A 22,895-nucleotide genomic window follows, 5' to 3' on the forward strand; every position below is an offset into this window, starting at 1 on the left:
AATCGACTCCGTTGAGGATCCTCTCTCTTAGGTGTCTTCCGATTCAGGACTACCTCTCGGTTTGGGGTTCCGAGACAGGCAGGATAGAAAGATAGTATCCTGTCACTGACGTCCCCCGGTTATCCAGCAAAACAGCAACAGGCTTTCTTTGGTCTGGTGTTGAATTCTCTTTCTCTCTCTCTCTCTCTCTCTCTCTCTCTCTCTCTCTCTCTCTCTCTCTCTCTCTCTCTCTCTCTCTCATTAGTAACCCTTTCTTATCCTTTTCCTTCTTCTCTTCCTCTACTAATAAAGAGCACGAGGTTGGGGGGGGGGAGGGATTCCCGTTTGCAGTATGCAGCCAGACTGTTGCTATTTATCTATTATTGCATTAGACAGCGTTGAACATAACTCGTCACTTAGTAATGAATCTTATATTTCACTTTGTAAACATGTGTATGAATGCACAAAGTTGTTCAACTGTTATGAAAAATTTTATAATTGAAAAAATATTAGATAGTTAAAACAATTGTGCTGCAATAATATTTCAGAAAAAAAAAGTAATACATTAATGAAACACGAATCCCTCTGAACACCTTGATTCCGTGAGACTATTCCTGGAACTGTGTCTGTAGATAGTCGGAGTGGGAAAGAGGGCTTCAAGAGGGAAAATAATCTAAGCTTAGTCCTGTTGTCTAATAATAATAACCATCTATGCATTTGGGTTATCAATTCAAAGTTATTACTTGATTTTGCTTATGTCGTTTTGTGTATGAAGCAAAAGGTAGTTAGGGTCGTGGTTTCGAAACTTGCAATAAATTATTTCAAGCCAAAGCTTAGGTAACAGTCAACGCTGCCTATATAGGTCTAATCTCTAGAGGAGTATATTAAGGGAGAAGTAATAATGATAAATGAATAAGTAAATAAGCGAAGTGGTGTGTTATCTTCGGTACCAGAAATACAATTAAATCTACCTATATTGTCCAACTTTAATTTAAGAAGGGAAAGCTATAATCGGGTCAGACATATTCCCCCACACCTATAATGGGCAGATTCTACAATAGCAACGTATCTCGAATAACAACAACAACAACAATAATAATAATAATAATAATAATAATAATAATAATAATATGGCTCTGTCGTCTTGTCTTTAACACATACTAGGGTATGGCTATATGTCTGGTAGCAACAATAAATATTTGCATCAAATCTTGTCATTTATGAAAGGTGTCTATCTGGGCATAAAGTTACGATTTGTGAAATTTCTCCACAGTCTCTTCTTCATTTTAATTCTAGGCCTATAGGCTTCATAAGAATTATAAAATCAGAAGTGTCAACTTCAAGTCCCATATAACAATAAGGCAAGGAGGGGCAAACAGCATTTAAACCTTCACAAGTTGGGTCTAACTAAATCCTCAGTAAATCTCAAAAGACGAAAATGTCTAAAGATATTAAAGAACCAGGTAATAAATAATTTCATTTTTCAAATGACGCCATTATTTTCTATGTATAATATACTTAGGCAAAATATATATATATATATATATATATATATATATATATATATATATATATATATATGTGTGTGTGTGTGTGTGTGTGTGTGTGTGTGTGTGTGTGTGTGTGTGTGTGTGTGTGTGTGTGTAGGTAGTAGGTTGGCTAGGGCACCAGCCGCCCGTTGAGATACTACCGCTAGAGAGTTATGGAGAACTTTGACTGGCCAGACAGTACTATATTGGATCCTTCTCTCTGGTTACTGTATACTTTCCCTTTGCCCACACAGACACCGAATAGTCTGGCCTATTCTTTACAGATTCTCCCCTGACTTCATACACTTGACAACACTGAGATTACCAAACAATTCTTCTTCATCCAAGGGGTTAAATACTGCAATGTAATTGTTCAGTGGCTACTTTCCTCTTGGTAGGGGTAGAAGAGACTCTTTAGCTATGGTAAACAGCTCTTCTAGGAGAAGGACACTCCAAAATCAAACCATTGTTCTCTAGTCTTGGGTAGTGCCATAGCCTCTGTACCATGGTCTTCCACTGTCTTGGGTTAGAGTTCTCTTGCTTGAGGGTACTCTCGGGCACACTGCTCTATCTAGTTTCTCTTCCTCTTGTTTTGTTAAAGTTTTTATAGCTTATATAGGAAATGGGTAAGTACATATTTCTAAATTCGGATTCTACTCAGTTAAAAAAAAAATGTATGATTTGACATCAAGAGCATTCAGATAAGGCAAGTCTTTGCCATCTTATTGCGAAATGCAATATTTCTGTAAATTCAATAGCATCCTTTTTATTAAAAAGAGCAATCCCCGACGAGTCTGTGTGCTAATTTTGGTGTCTGGTTCCGGAAATGGAAGATTCTCTGGAAAGTTTTCTGATATCTTCACTATCAGTAGAAGCATCAAATAATGATTACCAAAGTATTTGAAAAAAAAAGAGGATAAGTAAAAATTATCATTAATTAAACATAACTGAAATCTGTTGGTGAAAATTGATACCAAATACTTTGAAAAGATAAGTAAATGACAACAACTGCAATAATAATAATAATAATAATAATAATAATAATAATAATAATAATAATAATAATAATAATAATAGCTATAAATTCAACTGAATGATAAAGCAAGCAAAGAAGTAAAAATTATAATAAGCAAAACTTGAAGTACTCTTAAACTGTGCATGAATATCGCTCAAAAGAAGAAAAAAACGAAAAGATTTTGTGCTTTGGCCGACTATGGCCAATCCTGAGCCTATACAATACATTCCTCCCAAGAGCTTGACTCTGACATGTTTAGTTTATTAAATTAATCCCCAAAAATACATCATTTCACCATGCCTGCAAAGTCCTTTGCCATTACTATGAATATTACTAACTATGGGATTTAATTTCTGTGTACTGCTTGGCACAACCGGGTTCAAGTCCCATTGATTTCGATCGTGGCGTTAGATAATTGAATTTCAGGATATCAAAAATTATTTCTAGGGTAGGTGTAAGTAGTGTGGAATGACAATAAAGATCCTAGCATTTGGCATAATGGTCTAAATGACACAGACAACTGCTAACAATGTGAGCCTGTGCAAATCAAATTAGGCTTCCAATGGAATAGTTTAATGAACAATCCTTTTTCAGAGAGTCAAGCTTTATAACAGAAGACTAGGAGTGCCCATTTAATCCAATTTTGAAAAAGGGAAAAATCATACATCATAGCATTTTTTTAAATGAGTCTTTGGAAAAAAAAAATAAGATCCAGAGGGAGGTTTTTTTATGGTATGCTACAAAATTCTCCATCCAATGTCATGAAATACTTCTTGTTGGTAATTATTTCTGGACTGATCCACCATCCCATTTAATTCACCCTGACTACAAGTAGAAAGGCGAGAGAAAAACAACAGGGCAGAAGAGAAGGAAAGAACAAAACCTCTGTAATATATATCTACGTGGAAAAAAAAAACCAGATCAATAACATACTCGTAAAAGTTAACAATTACTACAGCAGAGTTAGGTAGTTCAATATTCGACTGGTCTCGCACTCCCAGACACCTGACGTCCAGAAAGGGGTGAAATGGAAATCTCTCTCAAACACCCGGACATCCATCAATTTATATGAGTGACTGTACATGTGCAGTAACGTTTCTCAAATCCATATTAGTTTACAAAAAGTGTAATAGTTTTAAAGAGAAGTTTAGCAGGGTCTTTAAGAACTTCCAGAAGCTTTTTAATTATCCTGAGTCAACTGTTGAGTGTTAGGGAAGGGAAGGTCAATAGAAGATGGACCTTTTAGGGAAAAAAATAATCTCGTGAATCAGTTTTCAATGGGTTCGAGATGGTGAATATTTAATGGTTACAAACACTTAAAAACTGCACTAGAAGAAAGTGCATTTTAGTTATGATTTTGGAGTTAGCAATTATTCTTTTTTTTCTATTTCTCTTTTTCTTTGAAGAGGCTGAGTTAAAGGATACTTCAGATTTGTCAACGTAAATACTGCGATTGATTTTACGCGAAAAAAAAAATCTGTTGGCATTTTAATACAGGAAGAATATTTAAATGTCAAGAATCTTTAGCGCGCTTTTGAAAAGTGTCACATGCTGAAAGAAATAATTATAAGTTTTGATGGGATCTGCGAGGATAAAAGAACTATAGGAATTCTTTTTTTCGTAAGGAAAATTAATTATTGCCGTCTGATCGATAAAAAGTGATTAAAACTTAATTTTGAAAATGGAAACTGATAAAAGGAGATAAGACAGATTTTGAAATTTTACAATAAATTTTGCAAAGGCAAAGATAACTTCGCCACAGTTCCATGTAACCTTGAATGCAAATTATGAAAGGGAAACAAACAGGTAAACTGGATATTTGTTTTAAGATGGATACCTACTAATGAACGCCTAAAAACACTTTAATAGTATTACTACTTGCCAAGCTACAACCCTATGTAGGAAATCAAGATGCTATAAGCCCAAGGGCTCCAACAGGGAAACTAGCCCAGTGAGGAAAGGAAAGAAAATAGGGAAACGTAGAATAGTGTGTCTGAGTGTAACCTCAAGGAAGAGAACTCCAACCCAAGTCAGTGGAAGACCATGGTAGAGAGGCTATGGAACTACCCAAGACTATAGAACAATTATTTTGGATTGTCCTAATAGAGGAGCTGCTGACCATAGCTAAAAAGTACCTTTTAGCTTTACCAAGAGGAAAATAGCCACTGAACAATTAAAATGCAATTACAACCACATAGTCGTGATGAGGAGTGTATCGAGTCCCCTTTGCCAGCACCACCAATATTTATTTTTGTGGTTAAGTCTTTCATTTTATCTGATTACAGAGTTTAGGCTATATGGCCAGGATGGATACTCAAAATTTGGGTACAATAGTTGTCCTATGAAATAAATTACAAGAGGTTGAAAATAAAGAGAAGAAACCTGGAACAAATAAACGGTAGGGGTTAAAAAGGAAGTGCTAAAACGGACATTGCAAAGATCCTCCAAGCACTGCTTACATTGCATCACGTGAGGGTCACTAACGGAACTGCCCTCCTTGAGAGAGAGAGAGAGAGAGAGAGAGAGAGAGAGAGAGAGAGAGAGAGAGAGAGAGAGAAGAGACTAATTTCGTTCAGGATCATGTGAATAATTCATAACGAACATAAGCAAGGTCAGACTGGTCATGATGTAAGTTTAATGAACGAATGGATGAATAATCGACAATGGTATGTGATAGGGGTAATTATACACTATCAGAGTCTACCAATATTTCAGCTGTTTGGTTAGGTTGATCTCAAACAGTTTAAAATTGGAAGTGATCTGGCATCCACCAGTTTTTATCCTTGAGGAAAGGTTCCGTTATGTACAGTATAGTGTGCATAAAAAATATTTGTGAAGTGTAATGCATCCCTCCTTTCATTTGATATGTAGTTTAGTATTCATGCTTCGAAATTAAAAATTCCAGGTTTTATCCTTAAAACATGTTCCCTCATGTACCATATAGTATTGATAAAAACTGTAGTAATTAACTGCTGAATACACACTTGTTTATATTTACATAGTGTGATTCATCCCTCCTTGCTTGTATTTGATATGTAATTTAGTATTCATGCTTCGAATTTAGAAATTGAGACAGAGTTGAATACGGATATCCTATCACCAGATTATCTAACCTTTGGAAAGTTATTGATTTGTTGAACAATTCAAATGTCGATTCGGCTGGGAACGCAGTTATAATGCATAAGAAACGTAGTTTGCTTTGTAAATATAAATTTGTCTACTAGATTTAGACTTGATAATCAAATTTATTTACAAATAAATGTAGCATATTTCAAAAATGCATCGTGGCATCCTATAGAAATTTCTATATCGACCATTTGTTGTGATTTTGCATAAAATTTTGGGTTTCATTAAATGAAAGTCATTTGACTGCATTATATTCACAAGTTGTATAAAGTATCCGATCTGACTTTCTTTGTCAAAATGTTTCCCTTTTTTCAACAGTGTACATGACCCGTCAAAAGTGATGGCTAAATATTTCGATAGATATGCATACACACACCCGCCTCGCACCAGGGTATGACTACTCCCTTTTCCCCCTACCCGAGGGAAGGGGAGAGACCGAGTTTTTATACGTCTGGCAATGCCGCTGAACAAGGCCGGAAATATATATATATATATATATATATATATATATATATATATATATATATATATATATATATATATATATATATATATATATATATATTTATATATATATATATATATATATATATATATATATGTGTGTGTGTGTGTGTGTGTGTGTATATATATATATATATGTGTGTGTATATATATATATATATATATATATATATATATATATATATATATATATATATATATATATATATATATATATATATGTAAGTATGTATGTATGTATGTGTAAATATATATATCCAGACACTTGCTCTTCTTATACAAGGGATATTCTCTTGAATAGAAAATGTGCCTATGTCTTAGACTATATTGTATTAATACCTCCAATGATGTGTTCATAGCAACTAGAATTATACATATAATTGTTTGTGCACACCTGATTTGTGCACGCCTTAGTAATAAGTTCTCGTCTTATTTGCAGACGCAACCCACTACGCCCACTATGTCTTCAACACATTCAAGCAGAACAACCACGGCCAGATTAGCTTCGAGGTCAGTATGATTAATATAATACATTATGGGGCATTGTTCCTTTGCCTTCTATGCTGTGTCCGATCTTGCTTTTATGTTTCATCATAATAATGTTTAGTGTGATGTTTTACTCATTATTTCCCTTACTTGAACTTCTTTGTTTCAGTTCTTCATAGTCTGCATGTTTGCTTTTAAAGTCTAAACCGAGACAATACGACTTTTAAAGTGTAAGATTAAGTTTAAATTTGTATGGGAACATTTTACTTTTAGAGTAGCAATACCCAATATAGCTTAAGAAAATTATTAGAAATCACTATTGTGCTTAAGTAAGGATCTTGAAACATTCTAACAATCATGCATTTGGCTTTCGCCCTTTGATTCTCGATAAGGACTTCAGATGAAAATCGTCTATTTTCCTTATAACCCTTTTCAGTATTCCAAAAATAATTCACTAAACAGAGGCCAAAATAGTCGTAATCTATTCAAATACACGACTAGTATCAGGATATAATAGGCCATGGTTTACCCACAATATAAACATCATCATTTCTTTTTTTTCTTTTTTTTTTATAGAATATGGCTATTTTAAATGTACATAAAAAGTAATCCACAATGTTAGGATTTACTTGGATAAAAAATCTCTATTTTTAGATTTTATAATCCTTTCATTTATTTTCGCTTATTCCATTAATGTTTAATTTTTGTTTCATCATAGAGGGCTAGTCCAGTTTCAATGATTTTCCATGAGTTTATAAAGGTGAGAGTTCAATTCGGGGTTATAGCTTGCTCATTCCATTAGGCTTTGGAAATGTTCCGGCGCAAACCGGTTCGCCCATGGCTTTTTATGGGCATTTTATTATCATAAGTCTGTTTCTTTTCTATTTATGTGAGTTCTCTAGTGGTCAAAGTATGTAAATATAGTGGTAGTTAAAAGTAGACTTATTTTGAGATTCCTAGTTTTTTTTTTTTTTTCAAATACATCACTTTTCATTTCCTTTCCTTTTAAGAATGGAAAAAATGGAAAAAAAAATAATGCCAAGTTACTAATGTGTTTTGAGTCTAAATGCGTGAAAAGGTTTGGAAATTGGCTTATATAGCTATCTCTAGACGTTCAATGTATTGAAATAATCGTACATTTTAATTTCTAAATAACAATGTAATTCTGATACTTTTTTGCCATTAATCAATATACTAAGTTTCTTATTTTATACATTCTATATAAAGTGTCCGAAACCTTTTTTTTTTCATAATCTAGCTTGTTCAAAACTGCTATCAATAAACTTAGCATAGCCGAAACTTATAATTGTACAAAAATATCCTATAATCATATTATATTGATTTGTGGGAGTGTAATTTTTTTTAAATATCCCCTAAGGGTATCTAAGCTTTTCCTAGGCCTTCACAAAATACAGAAGGCTGTTAGATTTTTGTAGGACTTTGAAAAACCGAGAACACACAGTGAGTAATAGCTTCGACAAGTCTTGATCAGTAAGCCATAACTTATAATGCATATAGAAAAGATTACCCGATTTTTTTAGTTAGAAACTCATATGAACAATTTGGAAACCATCAATAAGAGGGAAAGCACAATAGATACACAAAGAAAGCTAGAGAGGATTTTTAAAGGTTAAAAGATGTCTGGTTTCAGTTCCAGTTCCAATTTCATGTGAAGATATACTTATCAGATGGTCAGTTGGGTAAGCCCACCCCCCACCCACCCACCGCTGAGCCCAACCACATTAGTAACCTCCCCAGTAAATTACTAAACTTACAGGGCGAGGCCGGACTCGGTCTGTTGTCCACGCAAATGCAAGGCTAGTGAGGCATTTGGTATGAGCTTGAAAAAAGAATTCCTGTTCAAAGCATAAAATGAATGTGAAGGTAGTGATAGTCAGTCCATAGTATAAGGTTTTTATGAATGGGTACCTGCTGTTTTGTTGGTTGTTTTATTGAGGATGTGAGAGGAGCTTAAAATTTTGATAGCATGACTTTTAAGTGAGGATGTTACTGTTTTTGTTGAGATGAGCAGTGAGTTTGGTCATATATTTACCTTTTAGTATAACTTTGTAGTTAATGCAACAGATGGCCGTGTAAGGGGCTGTCTATTAACTACTCAAGTATTTTCAGGCTAATTGGGTATCCCATATCACCATCTAGTTGCAGAGATGTTTAAATCTTAGTTTATGAATAATCATTGCTAGTTTCCTCCTGTTTAAGTCTTAGTACCCCTTGATTGGCCTTTTCCAGCAAATAGTCACCATTGTTTTTTTTTTTTTTTTTTTTTTTATTCTAATAAATTGTCACTTTGTTAGTCGGTGGTCTGAGGGCATTTCGTAATATGTTACGGTACAGAACTCATTTTGCCAGAGTCTTAATTTTCATTTCTATCGATTTTTAAATGATTAAGAATACAACCGAGATGCGGATGACTTCCTCTGCTTTGACGAACAAGGGGTTAGTGCATTCGCTGTACATTATCCATTAGTTAGTTGGTTTTGAGAGCTTGAATTAATCTCTGTTAACTCATATATATAGTGTCATTCCCTTGTTCATTTATAAAATTTTCTATTAGTTTGCTATTATTATCGATTCTATTTCTGGAAGAGTTTCTGTTGCTATGATGCCAAATAGATTCATCTGTGTAGTAATTTTTGTATGTATCGTGGTTGTCTTCTACATGGGAATGCTTTTGAGAATGGGATACTTTATTAAATGTAGTGTGGAACAGTTTCTTCCATGTTTAATGAAATTTTAAGCTGAATCTATAGAGATATAAGTTGGTAATTTCATTGCATCGGAAGATACATACATGGTTCACGGTTTTGAATGTAGTTAGTATGTTCATTTGAATGAGAACGGGCCTTAATATTTGATCATAACTTAATGATCTAAATGAAAATGTATTTAGCCCTTTTGTTATCTAGTTTATCTCATTTGAACATGGGAAGCCGTGGGAGGTAGTTACTCCCAGATATATTGTAATTTTCGATCCACTCGACTGTCGAAAGGTGGACAATCCTTTACCTAAAGCAGGCAGCTCTGTTACTCCTTTTTAATGTTTGCTGTTTATGTAGATTCTTCTGCTCTTTGCATCATTCCCATCGCCAGTGTAAAATTGCGGTTTCTAAATTTATTTTAATAGATTTGGCTAAAATTATTACATGGTATAAATGGTGGATTGGATTGTATTATGAAATTTAGGCCAGATGCCAGGCACTGTGACCTGTGTGGTCATTCATGCACAGTCATAAATATCCAAATTGTTGAAAATGTAAAATGAAATTTAAGAATTATTCATAAAACTTTTCAATCGCACCTTATGGCATACCATCCATACATGCCATTTCTTACTTATTCACAGGAAAGACATCAGCGTTAACACGATTCCCAAAAATATTAGCAGTTGATATACCACCAAAGTGGTATCTCTGTCTCTGATATACGCATTTAGAGCACCAGAATGTACTCAACGGACAGTAATCTGCCACAAGGAGCACACTCCGGTAGACTCCTTCACTTTACGATAGCATTAAGTCGAATACGTATGCCAAACACACACACGTTAGAATTACCATTATGCTCTTGTATATATCCGAAATTAGTGTTCAGCGCAGTTATAAGTGAAGCTTTACTCTGCCCTAAATTCTCCGTTTTAGAGATTTATACAAGATTTAACGACATGAATATCTTGAATGCCAATGTTCTCCGTGCCTTGCTTACAACATTTAAATTTAAAATTTTACTTTGGTACATGTCCAGGAGGAAGCTTAAAAGCCTCCATTAATATACAGGAGAAGAAAGTTTGATAGAAATTGTGCGGAGGGGGAGGGGGAGTGAATGCTTGCTTATCCAGACTAATGTATAATGAATTTACTTTCTAAGCTGAAGTTTTGCACAAAATGCACGGTTAAAGGACAAAAGAAATACAGGGAGGGGGTTGAAATTTTATTATAACAGGGCTTTTTATGAATTTGTGCATCTATAGGAGTCTTGTAACACGTTTGGTATTATAAACTATCGTAGTAAAAGGTCGTTTAGTTATCAAAGGATTGAGAGAGAGAGAGAGAGAGAGAGAGAGAGAGAGAGAGAGAGAGAGAGAGAGAGAGAGAGAGAGATTAGTTGGTTTGAGGTTAGGTGTTACACATACTGTAGTACTTTGATAAATGTTTAATGTCGAGAGGGACAGGGTTTAGCTAAATAAATTATTTATAGCCTTGCCTCGAAACTCAAGGGAGCTAGCTGTTCTAACCACGCTGTAGTTTGTCCGATATTTATCTACATGTATGTCAGCGCCCGATATAAAATTTTCACTAGTTTTCATTTTTATAGAATCACTAGATCAATTTCAACATATTTCATTAAAATCATGGGTAAATATGAGTCTTATTCACAAGCGCCCATACCTTGAAAGAAATAGTTAAGAAATAAATGAAAACTAGAAAAGCACTCTGAGAGTGTAGACCTCCCCCACGGCAGCTTATTTCTCGAAACCCGCTTGCCTTTCCCAGAATAATTTTAGACAGTAGGCGTATTTGTAGTGTGCGACAAAAATGTGCGAACTTGTGGTTAAGGTTAGGGTTGAAAATCGGGTTACCTTTTGCTCGACCTTGACCTTGGACTTTCAAAATTGAATCGCTTCCACGTCTCAACACAACAATTAATCCCTGAAAGTTTCACTACTCGTAGTAAAATTGTAGCTAGGAAGCTGTTCACAAACGGGCAAGCAGGGCGAAAACATAATCTGCTCCCTACGTCGTTGGCGGAGGTAATAAAATGTCCAGTGTTGAATAATAAAAGAAGTTATATATCGTTGTATATTTTAAAAACACAGGAGCTTTCGCACTTTTTTCAATAAAGTGCTTCTTCAGCTGAAGAATGAAATAGTTTTACAATGGTTCGAAGGTAAACTAAAAACATAAGCCGATTACAAGAGAAAAGTTACTAAACAACCAAAGTAGTAGTCGAAGCTAAAACTGCAGATTAAAAGGAAAAGACAGTTTTCCGGCGAGTAAACGGTCTTGGATGTTCAAATACCTAGTTGACAGATAGCTAGATGTTTTATAGCATAATACTGATTTTTTCTGTAACATAAACTTTCTTCGAGAACTGGGCATACATGACAAAAAAATTGTGCAAATTCTTCATATAGTGGGCAAGATATTTTTCATAGGAATATGTACGACAAATTATATACTTAGTGCAGCAAAGTCTTGAAGACTAAACCAAGATGAATAATTCTCAACTTCAATTAACACCATTAGGGGTTGTCCTAAGGAAATATTTTCAGAAATCATGCTGTTAAATGATAAAAATTTTTTACACGAAATAGATTTAATTGAAGAAATAAGTGTGCCTTTGGTATTTCCTGGCAGTTTAGCCCATATGTAAGCCATATATGTCAGCTTTTGAAATTTAGCGCAGATTTGTAGCTGGGTGAATACCCTGAGGTTGTACTATGAATAAAAAGTTAAAGGGGTTGGACAGCAAGAAGGAAAGGGTCCAGTAGTAGATGTAGACGAGTGGGGGAGAGGGAAAGGACCCTCCAAGAAAATTCCAGTGTCACTAACCCTCATCTGGAAATTATTGTTTTTTATATCAGTCGCAAATTCCACATGTACTACTATTTTTGTGTTCGTCTTGTAATCCTTTTTCTAACAATACGGCACTATTTCTCTTTCAGTTACATTCTACATCGTTGTCATCTGGAAATTCTTTATATCTATCGGTCTCAAATTCCAAATGTACTGCTATTTTTTTGTCTTTTAATCCTTTTTTTTTTTTTTTTTTAAACAAATCGGCAGTATTTCTCTTTCAGTTATATTCTACATCGTTGCCAGCTAGCAAATCAACAGTTATGGAAAAAAGAGGTTTTTTTGACGGGAAAAAGTCTTGATTTCGCTGATTTCTTAATAAAAAATCATTAACCGTCATTGGAAAAAAAAAAAACTTAACTGGAGTTCATTAATCACAGCGGGAGTACATTACTAAGCTGTCTGTATTATTCTGCTGATATAGTTACTAATCCAGCTGGATAAGTCGCAAAGAACTTTTATTCATTCAGGAAAAATGTAACGTGATCGACGAAGACCTTCAAAAATTCCGAAAATGCAAACTAATAAAGCCTCTCTCTCTCTCTCTCTCTCTCTCTCTCTCTCTCTCTCTCTCTCTCTCTCTCTCTCTCCTTTCCCGGTCGATCAGGGGAAAGGTCAACCAAACCTCCATAGCCAACCCTTCCCACTCTCAACGTCTGTGGCTTACTTTGCAGAAAAATATCATTAAACAATAAAAACTGTTCTTAAATGATTGAATGGATTTACGATTTAAGGCCATATTATTCTTGAATAATATTAATGTCATATTGTGAAACTAATCAAGGTTTTGCTGTTTACTTTCTGGAGATTGTTTTATCTTAATACATTTTTGGCCGTTAAGTAACATTTACCTTTGGATTTTTTTTTTACTTAAATTAATCGAATAAAACAAATCAAGAAGTATGCCCAGATCTGGCAAAAAAAAAATCAATTAAAGGTTTAAATGCCACTCATGAATGGCAGAGGCAAGGGACGGTGACACTCGCCTAGCAAGTAGGACAATGCCCTAGAGACTGGCCATATATAATCAGCGCCCAAGCCCCCTCTCCACCCATTCTAGAACCAGGGATGACCATGTAATGGTTGCTGATGACTCAGCAGGTAGACCCATAGGCTCCCCCAAAGCCCCCATCCTTAGCTCATAAGGACGGTAAGGTTGCAGACACTAAAGGAACTAACGAGTTTGAGCGGGACTCGAACCCCCGTGTGTCGATCACCATACATAGACGTTACCAGTAAGTCCACCACCCATATTAGTGTCCTTGCTTTCATCTTGCCGTGCAACGTCTTTCAACGTATAGTTCATACTGCTGCTGCAGGTTTTTCCAGTGGTTGCACCCCAGTGCTGATTGGCCTCCCAGGCCCCAACGTTGGGTTATATGGCTCAGCTGTTGTACAAAAAATCAAATTGCATCCATTTTGAGATTTAAGGGCGTTTAATTTGCAATTATACTTAATTTCTACAAATTATATTCTTCGTTTCCAGTATTTTTCCACTCTCCCATTTTGTTTACTATAGTAATAAAGTTTTCTTTTTTATTAACCTGACTGATCTGTGCCTTTACGCTGTATCTCATGTGTTTTACTTATTTATCAATATATCCATAAAGTTAATTAGGAGATAAATATAACCGAATAAAAAATGGCCATGCAAGTACATAAACATTTCATTAATTTTATGTTATTCGTTATCCTTTACCCCATATTTTAGAATTTCTCGTTAAGCAGCCCAACGCCATGACTACTCCCCCCCCCCCCTTTCCATTCAAGCATAACTCTTCCCGTTTATATGGCACAATAAATAAATGCTCTGCCATGGAATCTCTGTACCAGAGAATGATTGATTATTACTGCTTTTAGCAGCATTTTGTGATAATTGCCTTTTAAGCTGCCGATGTAACGCTGTTAAATAGTAATTCAGTATATATATATATATATATATATATATATATATATATATATATATATATATATATATATATATATATATATATATATATATATATATATTTATTTATTTATTTATTTAAAAGGTTATCATCGGTCCATTTCAAATTTACTCTAGCCAACGTTTATTTTAATCTTGTCAACCGGTGTGTAATCATAAATATTATAGTCGTTAATGCAGTTTTTGTAGTAGATATCGTCTGATTATTTTAATATCAATAATTGTTTGTATGCATACATTCTTGTTTTCCTGTTACCCGATAATTATTTTCCCTAATTTAAACCATATATTAAGAGGCGAGAACGAGCATTGTTTTTTATAAACTTTCAGAAAATCCAAGTCTCAGTTAAACTACCTCTACTTCTGAACAGACTTCCAAAAAAGAAATGACACCCGATGATCACATATTAATTTGGAAGCTCCAGATAATATATGTGCCATTTAATATTTATGGAAGGCTTAGATGCATTAGAGATACACTACTTGTACACTCCTAATACATTTCCACAAAAATCATGAAAGAGATGAGATAGTATTTCAATGTGGTGGTGCTTTTGGCCATTGATTCGAATGAAAAAAAAAAAAATTTAAAATAACTTCCTTGACATATTTTAATTTCTAATGAATAATTGTGAATTTCTAATAGATACTGAGTTGCTACAGGGGAATCTTGGCATCTGTCATTTATAATAGTTACCCTTCTCCCATATTTTTTTTCTTATGGAAATTGGTTTAAGATGGAAAATATGTTTAAAATTGGAGTAACGAGAGAAATTTTATTTCATCGAATTGGACCGAGTATGCGAGTAATGCCGTTTTACTGAGCCAAATTGTTATAAGATTTACAAAGCTTAGCTAATAGAAAGTATATCATGTGCAGAAAATTTATTTTAGTTTTAGGGAAAACACTGCTTATTCAGAGAGAGGATAGGTTATGCTTAAAGTACAAATAATTGATAAAGTTGTCTTTAGGAGCAATTATATATAAACCAGGTTCTTTTGTTAAAAAGAGGGAACTCGACGACCATGAGCAGACAGAATAACATCGGTAAATAAAGCATACTGGAAATTGATACCAAAGTCTTGTAAAAAGGGTATTACAACACATATGAAATGATGGTACATGGATTACAGTGAACCTGTATTACCGCAATAAGGAAAATTAAAGAAGTTCCATTTGTAGATGAGATGATGAAAAGGAAATGGAGATTGTTTGTACATGCCTGTCACACTAAAAGTAAACGATAGTGTCAGCTGGCCACTTACGACCACCAGAAAAGTGTGAAGATAAAAGACCTAGTTTAATGAAAACTGTGAATCAATAGAGTGGAGATTATTTTTGTCCATATGATCCTTTGCATTGTACAGAATGAGGATGTTGAAACACTAGAGAAAACTTCTTGTGAATCTTGGGTTGCCAGAATGTTTAAATGGAAGAATTAACTTTATCGGTGATATTTTTACAGTTTGTTTTCCAGATTGACTTTATGAAATAAATTTATGATAGGTTATTATTATAAATGAAGTCATGGTATTTCATTACGCAGTAGGAACTAATGTTAAAGGTATTTTCAACTTTGGCACAGAATTAATGTTATGCCATCTGAAAGCTGTAAGGATGTTATTCTTCAACACAGTATTCAACTACTACTAATTCACTTAATATCAGAAAAAAAGCTGTTGAGGTCCTATTTTTATTAATTTTTTAGTCATTCTAAATTTCTGATATTCCTCTAAATGTGTTTTGCGTACATAAATAATTCCGAAAATGTTTTCTGCTGTTTTTATCATTGTGAGTCTTTGGTGACCAAAATTTTATTATATGCTATATTGTGCAACTATCCTCATATTATCTTTTATATTTTAGGACTTCTTGGGAGCGTTGTCGACAGTTTCGAGAGGAACTACACAAGAGAAGCTGCAGTGGATCTTTGGTTTGTATGATGTGAACAACGATGGTCTCATCACAAAAACTGAGATGGTGGACGTGGTGACGGCCATTTACGAAATGTTGGGGAGGTCCACAGAGCCCCAGGTGGACGAGAGGTCTGCTAAGGACCACGTTGAGAAAATATTTCATGTGAGTCTTTCATTTTCGAGTTCTAAGATTTTTCTTTAATCATTTATTTGTAAAACATTCAGTTGTGAGATTTTTTTTTTTCCGTTTTGATTGGTAACTATTTTTCATCTGTCCTTTATTTCAAAATTTGTCCTTTAAACTTTAGTGTTATTTTGATATTTCTTGTTATTTAAGATCGATAGAAAACTTGGAAGAATTAGCTATCTGGGTATAATGTATATACTGCACTATACTTGATTTTTATATTTCATATTATTACAAAGTTTTGATCTTTAAATACATTCTTTGTGACGTTATAAATTTGGTGCAAACATCCCCGAGCATTTGTATCAATCAATCAATGAACTCCTTTTCCACTACTACCTTCTCTCTGTCTACGACAATAAAGGTTTGAATACGGTTTTCTGAATAATAAGGTGTCCAAAACCTCTAAACTAGACACCACTTCTTAGACCTCTTTCATACATTTGGAAGCAATTTCGCAATTTTGTTTGGAAATAGCCTGAATGGGGAGTCAATCTCCTATCCCTATGAATTTGCCGAATGGAATGACATTACCAATTATCCAAAAAGTGCTAAGAGAACCTCTTCTTGCTAACTTTCAGTTAATAAAAGACAGCTTAGGAGCTACAAAATCACCATAAACAATGGAAAAATACCCTTTGGGTCTACACCTCCATAAGCATCAAGGTCCATCGAGAGTTTTTTAATTTCATGAGACCAAAAAGCTACACTAGTTATTTTAGCCTCAGGAAACAGGAATGAGGAAGATCAAGTTTCTCATTACTCTGCTTACTGTTAAAGACATCAGCCAGAAGAGTTGCCTTATTCTTTGGACAGTGAATGACAGACCCACCTTTGCACTTGATACTTTTTAATCGATCAGGTTATTCAATTACGTCTCCCTTTGGGTGGATTTTGTAATTTTGCCATATTCAATATCTTGTCTGAATAATTTATTGAGACCATATTAAATTATTTTTTTTCCGGAAGGGATGTTCAATATTATTTAGGATATGAACCTATCTATGCAACAAATACTTTGAGACTGTTCAGAATTTAATTTTTCAGGTATCATAAAGTTTTACCACATATTGTATATGTAAATATGAACTTTGCCCAAACATTTTCCATGAAATTGTTTGGAATGTTATCTCAAATGCTATTCTGTTTACGAAACTGTACTATTATTATTTTGACCCTTGATATATCAAATTTTAAAAGTAAGTTTTACGTATCCTAGCTATACAAACCTGGGTACTTTAAAAGTCTATTATTATTATTATTATTATTATTATTATTATTATTATTATTATTATTATTATTATTATTATTATTATTATTATTATTATTATTATTATTAAATACTAAGCTAAAACCCTAGTTGGAAAAGCAGGATGCTACAAGCCCAGGGGCTCCAACAGGGAAAATAGCCTAGTGAGAAATGGAAACAAGGAAAAATAAAATATTTTAGGAACAGCAAAAACATTGAAATAAATACTTCCTATATAAACTATAAAAACTTTAACAAAACAAGAGGAAGAGAAACTAGATAGAACAGTGTGCCCAAGTTTACCCTCAAGCAAGAGAACTCTAACCCAAGACAGTGGAACACCATGGTACAGAGACGATGGCAATACCCAAGACTAGAGAATAATGGTTTGATTTCGGAGAGTCCTTCTCCTAGAAGAGCTACTTACCATAGCTAAAGAGCCTCTTCTACCCTTACCAAGAGGAAAGTGGCCACTGAACAATTACAGTGCAAAAGTTAACCCCTTGGGAGAAGAAGAATTGTTTGGTAATCTCAGTGTTGTCAGGTGTATGAGGACAGAGGAGTATCTGTAAAGAATAGGCCAGACTATTCGGTGTCTGTGTAGGCAAAGGGAAAGAACCGTAACCAGAGAGAAAGATCCAATGTAGTACCGTCTGGCCAGTCGAAGGACCCCATAACTCCATAGTGGTAGTATCTCAACGGGCAGCTGGTGCCCTGACCAACCTAATACCTTAGGCAAGGGACAGTGACAATGCCTTAGCAGGACAATGCCCTAGAGACTGACTGTATATCCATATGATCAGCGTCCAAGCACCCTCTTCACACAAGCTAGGACCAGCAAGGGCAAGGCAATGGCTGCTGATGACTCACAGGTATACCTATAGGCTCCCCCAAACCACTCATCCTTAGCTCACAAGGATTGTGAGGTTGCAGCCATTACAAGAAACTATCGAGATTGAGTATGAGTATGACTTGATCTCCCGTCCAACAGAACGCTAGGCATGGATGTTTCCAATAGGGCACCACAACCCTTAGATGAGATACTTCAGTGCATGATGGAAGGTCGTTATATGGCTTACAAAGTACTTGAATAACGAAGGGTGGGTGATTGTGGATGACCACGCCCATGTGCCTGTCAAAGAAAAGACCCACTTGATATTTGGTTTGAGATTAAGAGGGGAAGATGAAGGGAGATGTTTAACCTAGATTTTGGTTTGTATAGTGAGGAAAAGTTCAAGTTATTTGTTTACATGCAAATACAAACCGAACATCCTTTTAATAGGAGACACTTTCCTTGTTGGGAGCCAGTTCTTTAGAACCAAATTGGAAAGTGTTTTCTTCCATGTAAGTGTCATCCCTCCTGAACCCGTACAGGAGAGAGGAAGATAACTCCAACAGCTAATCATAGTGATTGAAAGGCAATGGGCTGTGAGAGTTGCCTGGGGCTTCCACTCCCCAGCTTGTAGAACATGCGTCATGGAGTAATTCTTTTTGAAGGCCAGGGATGTACCTATACTGCTGACATCATGAGCTCTAGGTCAACGTGATGGAAGAGGATCTGGATTCAAAGCATGATCGATGACTGCGAATCCATGCAGAGATGGTATGTTTGGTGATCCTCCTCTTGTTCCAACCAGTGCTGACAAAAAGTGAAGGCACTTGGGGTGGGCTGCTGCTGTTCTCTTAAGGTAGAGCCTCAAACTTCTTACTGGGCAAAGTAACAGATGATCTGGGTCATCGGTTAAAGAACGGAGACTCGTTATCCGGAAGAAGTCGAATCTAGGATCCGACACCCCTGGATTCTAAGTCTTGGCCACAAACTCAGGAATCATTTTGTCGAAGCCAAGGCAAGCAGGAACACTGTCTTCCATGTCAGGTGGCGATCTATTGCCTGGCGTAATGGTTCGTAGGGAGGTCTCTTTAGAGACCGGAGAACTCAAACCACATTCCACGGGGTTGGCCTCACTTCCAACTGAGGATAGTTAAGTATGTAACTCCGCATGAGTAATTAAAGTTCTAGCAATAAGGAAATATCCATTCCTTTCAGTTTGAAGGAGAGGCTCAAGGCTGAGCAATAGCCTTTCACTGCCGAAACTGAAAGGCTCATTTCCTCCCACAAATACATGAAGATACTACTGCTAGAGAGTTATTGGGTCCTTAACTGGCCAGACAGTACTACATTTTGTCTTTCTCGCTGGTTACGGTTAATTTTCCTTTGTCGACACACATATCGAATAGTTTGGCCAATTCTTTGCACATTCTCTGTCCTTATACACCTGACAACACAGATATTACCGAATGATTCTTCTTCACATAGGGGTTAACTACTGCACTGTAATTGTTTAGTGGCTACTCTCCTCTTGGTAAGGGTAGAAGAGAGACTTTAGCAGCTCTTCTAGGAGAAGTTGACTCCAAAATCAAACCATTGTTCTCTAGTCTTGGGTAGTGCCATAGCCTCTGTACCATGGTCTTCCACTGTCTTGGGGGTAGAGTTCTCTTGCTGGAGGGTACACTTGGGCACACTATACTTTCTTATTTCTCTTCCTCTTATTTTATTACAGTTTTTATAGTTTATATATGATATATTTGTTTTTTTGTTGCTGTTCTTGAGATATTTTATTTTTGTTGTTAATTATTTCTCTTATTTTATTGTTTCCTTTCCTAACTGGGCTATTTTCCCTGTTGGAGCCCCGGGGCTTATAGCATCCTGCTTTTCCAACTAGGGCTGTAGCGTGGCAATTGATAATAATAATAATAATAATAATAATAATAATAATAATAATAATAATAATAATAATAATAATAATAATAATGATAATAATAATAACTCCGTTATTGCTGGAATAGTGGCATCGAGTGGAGAGATACCCCTTCCATGACACCAACCACAGAAGACGCTCCACTTTGCCTGGTAGACTGGTGCTGATGACTTCCACAGATATCCAGACTTCCTTTTCGCAACTTGTTGCAAAAATCCTCACTAAATGAGGAGATGCTGGATAGTCTCCAGGCATGAAGTGGTAGATGTTGACGTGTGTTTGTCGGAGTAGATCATGTCATGGAGGAGTTCTCTTTGAGGCTCTGTCAGGAGCTGCAGAAGGTCCGGGAACCATTCTGCATGATGCCCTAGCGGAGTTATGAGAGTCATTGAGAGCTTTACCGATGTTTTGGCCTTGTTGAGTACCCTTCTCATCAGCTTACCTTCAGAAATTTTACATGACCATCAGTCTGATAGGGTTGAATCTTTATAAGTTTAAATATTTTACTATCTTTAAAGTCAGACGCAAAATTTAATACAATTTTTGATTGATGGAATTAAATATTGTTAGGATTTAATGACTAAGGTCATGCTTGTCGCAAAAAACCTAAAAGCCTTTGCTTCACACACCTTTATAAGAACCGCTAGATTTAGTCTCCCATGTTACTCTTCATTTTGATAAATCGCTTGGTTTATTATCAGTTTACTTCCCTGCTGATTAACCACTACTGTTAACTTAGAATTTCTAATTCTTTTTTTTTTCTAAACTTAGGCTTTGTACTCCAGTGTCTAAGTTAATCTTTGCTTTTTCAGCTGATTGACACCAACCAAGATGGTGCAATCACCATCGAGGAGCTGGCTCAGTGGGTATCCCGCGACGACACTATCGTACAGAGTCTGAGTATGATGGACACAGTGCTCTACACCCGTAGGGATCTTGGTGCTGCATCCAACCCTCCTCCTTCGCGGCCTTCTCTTAGCCAACCATGAGGAACAGCCCCCCCGGTGCCACGGCCCCGGGCTCCTCCTTCACCACCACCTCCTCGTCCACCCAATCCCACGCCCATTCACGCCCGCCGCTTAGAATCGCAGATCGATTGATTGATAAAGGTCTTATCTGCACTCATCCTTCTTCTCTCCAGCTATGTGTCAATGTCAGTGAAGATGCTAAAGCATTTGGAGAGAAGGAAATTAACAGTTGAAAAATATTGACATATAAATAATTAAGCCTAGAATATCTAGGTTCTTGATATCAAATCTTTTTATGGTCGGACGTAATGGGTATAGACTTGAGAAAAATTCAGCCATATGTGCTATCATTGATAATATTTGTAGCTATGTTCCTATATTTATATTATAAGTTATTAGGAAGTAACTTCAAAATGCCTAATTGCCTCATCATTAGCCCATCAATCATAGCGTTCATTTGCAGGGTCAAATTCTCCCATCCACACAACTTTTGAAGCTTTAAAGATAGAAGACAACTATTTAGAAAATTGACTGTTGAGTGCCTGTATGTGTATGCACACCAGACTCGTTGAAAAGAAAAATAATGCTGACCTTATCCTTTCAAGTGTGCCCGTGATAATACTTGTAATCTTTGTTTTAGTTTCAAATGAAGATTCGTCATTTTCCCTTTTCATATTTTTTTCTTTGTCATTTATGCCAAGTCTTGCTTTATTATGTAAGTTTTAATAGTTTATTGAATTTGCATTTTTGTACTTACTTGCTAATTCGGTAGCTCTCTTATTCAATATGATTGAAAGTGAATTTATCATACAAAACTAGTACTGTATTTTGAAAGTGAATTTATCATACAAAACTAGTACTGTATTTCCTGTGCCAATCACTGAATGAGGTTGTTGTGCATGAGGAGTTTTAATCAGATTTTTTTTATGTATTAATACCGTAATGGTTTATTTTTCTTTGCTTAATTTTGGTTTACCGTGTGTATTATGCTTCAACCACTTGCTTCCTGTTATTCATATCTTGCTAATCTGTATTCTTTCAGTAGTGTATGACCGGTTTTTTTCACATACAGAGATATGGTTTGGCTTTTTGCTATTATGTTATGCTGCAACCCGTGTAATATTAGGTTATTTTTCCTGTGTGAGACTTTCTCTCAAATGTGAAATTGTCAAAGCAATTTTGCCATGGCCTTTTAGGTAAGGTCTGTCAAGTATTCAGGTCTAATTTTAAAAGTAGACTTTCCCAAGTGTGTATCTTATAGAAGACAGCGTTTTGTTTCCCATTTGACTTCAACTGTATTACCTGTTCTTCTTAAAGACTGACCAGTGGCTGCTTTTCGCGAGAAGAAAATGTTTTATCTACTCAGAAGGGGGAAGCATGCTTTGCGGATACTTGTGCCCTGTCTGCTTCAGTCTTTTTTCTATCGGCCTTGTCTGCTTCAAAGTCTCCGTGCTTATCTGCATTGGAATTCTCTACTTTCCCTTATGAATGCTCAATATCATCAGTCTACTACTGATATAAAGCTCCTGGCTGTGAAATCTGTTCACATTCCAGCACCTTCATCAGCTCAAGACTTGCCAGTTCAAAAAGCTTGATTTCTGCTTCAACATTAACCACTCAGAAGTCAATCCTCT

The 22,895-nt window shown here is 35.5% G+C and overlaps 1 pseudogene; it reads left to right on the plus strand.

Moving 5' to 3' along the window:
- Positions 1-22,609, plus strand: part of LOC137645441 (uncharacterized) — an 82,903-nt pseudogene extending 60,294 nt beyond the window's left edge.
- The last annotated feature ends 286 nt before the right edge of the window (positions 22,610-22,895 follow it).

The sequence above is a fragment of the Palaemon carinicauda genome, chromosome 8 (assembly GCF_036898095.1).
Source record: "Palaemon carinicauda isolate YSFRI2023 chromosome 8, ASM3689809v2, whole genome shotgun sequence".
Classification (NCBI taxonomy): domain Eukaryota; kingdom Metazoa; phylum Arthropoda; class Malacostraca; order Decapoda; family Palaemonidae; genus Palaemon; species Palaemon carinicauda.